This window comes from Cebus imitator, unplaced genomic scaffold (assembly GCF_001604975.1).
Source record: "Cebus imitator isolate Cc_AM_T3 unplaced genomic scaffold, Cebus_imitator-1.0 Scaffold662, whole genome shotgun sequence".
Classification (NCBI taxonomy): Eukaryota; Metazoa; Chordata; class Mammalia; order Primates; family Cebidae; genus Cebus; species Cebus imitator.
This window is the reverse complement of record NW_016107977.1, coordinates 291146-295709: the sequence shown is the minus strand read 5'-3', so window position 1 is coordinate 295709 and position 4564 is coordinate 291146. Positions and strand designations below refer to the sequence as shown.

Below are 4564 nucleotides of genomic sequence, written 5' to 3'. Positions count from 1 at the left end.
TTTTTAATTTTTAGTAGAGATGGGGTTTCACCATGTTGGCCAGGTGGCTCTTAAACTCCTGACGTCAAGTAATCTGTCCTCCTCGGCCTCTCAAAGTGCTGGGATTATAGGCATGAGCCATCGTGCCAGGCCAACAGCTGGATTTTCATATGTCCTGCTTTCAAGCTATAATGATAACACACATCATGTAGACTCTGGAAAACCCACTGAACCCCCATTTGTATGTGTGCTGCCGAAGCGAGCACCTGAACACCCATTAGGAAAAAAGTCGGTTTTATTCCTATTAAATAGTTTTGACTTTGCAGACACCCAGAAAGAGTCTTAAGAACCCTTAGGGGGTCCATGGATTCCACTTTGAGAACCGCTGTCTGGACACTCATTTACAAATGGGATCAGATAAGCAAGTGTCCCCAGACATTTGAAGGAAACCAGCAGTCTGCAGAAGTAGACGGAACCCTGGAGAAGACAGGATAATAATGCAGGAATCAGAAGAAGACATTTAAATCAGCATAATTCATATCCTCTGAAAAGTTCAATAAAATGTAAGAACCAGTCAGAGGGCAAAGTGGGCACAGAGCAAATACACAAAAATCAATACTTTCCATATACACCATTAAATAATCAATAAGAGAGGGCATTTGCAATAGTAACAACAATCATAAATAATCTAGGCATAGGCATAACCAAAATTCTGGAGAACCTACATGAAGAAAAATTTTTAATCGTATTAAAGGACATAAATTGAGAGATGTATTATGCTTCCCATGGGAACCTTCAGTATTATAAAGGTGGCAATTATTTGCATTGCTCAGTGAACTGTCCTCTGCATTCTACTAGGTTGAGTGGGATTTCTGTCACGAGCATGCACCAAGAGTCAAAACTAACGTATCTTCTAGGTCCGCAGTCTCCAGCCTTTTTGACACCAGGGACCGGTTTCAGGGAAGACCATTTTTCCAGACCCGGGATGTGGGGGCACGGTTTCTGGGTGAACCTGTTCCACCTGCGATCAACAGGCATTAGAGTCTCATAAGGAGCGCGCAACCTGGATCCCTCGCATGCGCAGTTCACAATAGGGTTTGCACTCCAAGTAATGCCGCTGCTGATGTGACAGGAGGCGGAGCTCAGGCGGTCTTGCTCCCGCGCCCGCCACTCATCTTCTGCTAGGAGCCTTGGTTATTAACAGACAACAGATGGGACCAGTCTGTGGCCCCAGGTTTGGGGACCTCTGCTCTATGTTGAAAGCCACTCCAAATATAAAGAGACAAGTGACCAACTACAAGAAGATGCTCGCAACACATATAATAGTCAAAAGTTTAATATACTTAATATATAAAATTCCTGGAGTCATATGAAGACAAAGAACCTTAAAATACAGGCAGGTAATAGACGCTAAACAAGAAGTAGCTACACGCATAGAAATGAATCAACCTCTGATTAGAGTGAGGCTCACCTGCTCTAATAAAGAGACCCGGTGATACAGGGGCTAGAAGAATCAACAGATTTGTTTCTGCATTAGTCAGGTTCTCCAGGGAACAGAACCAACAGGAGAAATATACACACACGTATATGATAAATGTGTATATTTGTTTATCTAACATATATCTATATCAGACATTACATAGGATATATATACACACAGACACTGCCACACACATTTATTTTAAGGAATTTTGAAGAGTTTATTTTAGGGAACTATTTTAAGGGACTTATTTTAAGCAATTGGCTTCTGCGATTGTGGAGGCTTGGTGAATCCAAAATCTGCAGAGTAAGCCAGTAGGCTGGAGACCAGTATTGCGAGCTGGAGTTCACAAGGAGTCTGCTGGCAGAATTCCTCCTTGCTCGGAGCAGGTCAGTCTCTTTTCTCTTAAGGCCTTCAACTGATGGGATGAGGTCTGCCCATATGGTGGCAAGTAATTTGCTTTATTCAAAGTCTTCTGATTTAAATGTTAATCTTATCTTAAAAAATACGTTTGCCGGGCACAGTGGCTCACGCTTGTAACCCCAGCACTTTGGGAGGCCAAGGCAGGCGGATCACTTGAGGACAGGAGCTCGAGACCAGCCTGACCAACATGGTGAAAGCCCGTCTCTACTAAAAATACAGAAATTAGCCTGGCATGGTGGCAGGTGCTTGTAATCCCAGCTACTTGGGAGGCTGAAGCACAAGAATTGCTTGAACCTGGGAGGTGGAGGTTTAAGTGATCCAAGATCATGCCACTGCACTTGAGCCTGGGCAACAGAGTGAGATGCCGCTGTCTGTAAATAAATAAATAAAATACCTTCATAAAAACATCTAGAATAGTGTCTAATCAAATATCTGAGCGATGTGGCCACAAATTTAACACATAAAATGAGCCATCACTGTTTCTTTCTCAGGTTATGGGTCTCGGCTGAGCAGCAGCTCTGCTCCTTCTGGTCCCCCAGAGCCCCAAGACCCTTCTCTCCTGCTGCTCACCTCCCCTGGGGCACTGCCACAGCCTGATTCTAAGCAGCTTGGAGACCCAGAAGAGGCTCCTATCACAGGCCTCCTCATACTCTGTAGCTGAGAACTTGGTCCTGTGGACAAGCCTATCTGCAAAGCAGGCTGGAAATGTGGTCAAGCTCAGTAGCTGCTGCCCAGCCACACATCTGTTGGGCTGGAAGAAAATAAAAATGGATTGCTTTTTCCTTTTTTTTTTTTCTTTAGTAGAGGTGAGGTCTCGCTATGTTGCCTAGGTTGGTCTTGAACTCTTGAGCTCAAGGGAGCTTCCCACTTCAGCCTCCCAAAGCGCTGGGATTACAGGTGTGAGCCACTGTGTCTGGCCAAGAATGGACTTTATTTAAAGCAATGAGTCTCCACCCAACCTCCCTATTAAAAAGGAAATGGAAACTAAATCCATGAAATAATTCCCCCCCCCTTTTTTTTTTGCTTATCAGATTGGCAAAAATTAGAAGTTTGCAATTAGACAGGAGGGTTTTTTACCCACAGTAACAACTACAGAAAAAGATCTTATTTTGGAGGGCGCTCAGAATCTTGACGATGCAGGAGGAACAGGCTTGGAAAATAAGCAGGCGTCAACAGCCCTCCCTAGGTCAATGGCAGAAGCAGGCTTGCTTGGACACTTTGGCCATGGGATATGATGCCACAGCTGGACAGAGCCATGGCCAGGCAATGCCACTAGCACCCCCATTGGGCATTCTCTGCTGGTCCCAGGTCTGTATATGCAGGGCCCTGGGGTTCTCTGCCCAAATGTCACCGTGCCCATTATCAGGGCCACATGGGCCTGTTGAAGTTTCCCTCTTCCTCACTTCATGACCTGAAGGGGCAGCAGACGCCTGGAATCCCAGCTACTTTTCTGGGGGCTGGGTGGGGATAGAGGTCCAGTATGGAGCTTGAACCTGCAGGCTGGTGTAAGGTCCCCACGGTATGGAGGGTTTACCAATGTCTCTAGAAATCTCAGAGCCAGCAGTTCCTCTTCTAGGAATCTTCCACTGCTGGCAGAAAAGAACATATTCTTAGTGGAAACAGCAATTCATGGAACAATACACATGGAAAAGTGGGAGGCCTCGTTACCTCACAAGCTCCGGAGCCAGGCTCAAATCTTGACTCCAGGACTTAGTAGCTGTGTGATCCTGGGTAGGCTACTTAACCTCTCTGTGTCACAGGCTCCTCATCTGAAAAATGAGTCATAGTAACAAACCTTACTATTTAAGGTTTGTGAGGATTAAATTAATATATGCAAAGTGCTCAGACCAAGAGCTTGGCATTTGATGAATACTCATTACCCATGAGCTCAGTTTATGATATCCTGACCCCATTTCTTCTCTACAAAGCATGTTAACGCGCATCCGTGCATGGCGGTGTGTCCAGAACTGAGCACACGCACTCATGAACAATGGCTGCCTGGAAGTAGGAGTAAGAAGGAAGTGTGAGTATCCATGTCCCTTTGTGATAGATTTCTTTGTGAATTGCTATAACTTCCCGTATCAGGCACTGACACTGGTGGGCAGGTGGGTAGGTACTAGGTGGTAGCTACGCACAAGGGTGAACAAGGACGCGAAGTAGGCAAAGCCCCGGCCCTGGCACAGGGGACTCTTCCAGGTCTGCCTCAGGCAGTGTAAGAACTCCCCAAGGGCCCTGGGGTGCCAGGGACAGGGAGAGGGACGGAGGACCGGCGCTTCCCAGTGCCAGGCCACGGCACTCAGCATTAGTCACCCTGCTCCTCCAGGTTCTGGGGCCAGATGTTCCCCAAGTAGGCACGGTCATTCGGTGAACAAGTGCTCTCATCTGAAAGCGCACAGGTCTTGGCGGGGCTGAACTGGGGGAGAGTCCAGGCTCCCTCGGGAACCGCCTCCCAGCGTCAGGGCTTGCAGGTCCGAGGCGGAGGTCCGGCCAGAAGGGCTGGGGAGGGCGGGGTCGCTGCGGCCTGAGCTCTAGACCCCGCAGGCCTGGGGACCGATGTACACTTCGTTCGTTTCAACATTTCCTCCCGGGCTGGCCTCGGCCCAGGAAAGAGGCAGGGTGCGGTTTCCCTCCGCCTCCCCCTCAGCCCTTCTCTCCCGCACTCCTCCTCCTCCTCCCCCCTCC

The 4564-nt window shown here is 47.8% G+C and overlaps 1 long non-coding RNA gene across 1 annotated transcript; it reads right to left on the bottom strand.

The window, feature by feature from the left end:
- Positions 1-2794: 2794 nt before the first annotated feature.
- LOC108295869 lies at positions 2795-4527 on the bottom strand. The gene is made up of 2 exons (XR_001821642.2): positions 4193-4527; positions 2795-3880 (listed from the first exon to the last, which is right to left on the bottom strand). It is a non-coding gene; the product is annotated as an uncharacterized LOC108295869 (long non-coding RNA).
- Between the last annotated feature and the right edge of the window lie 37 nt (positions 4528-4564).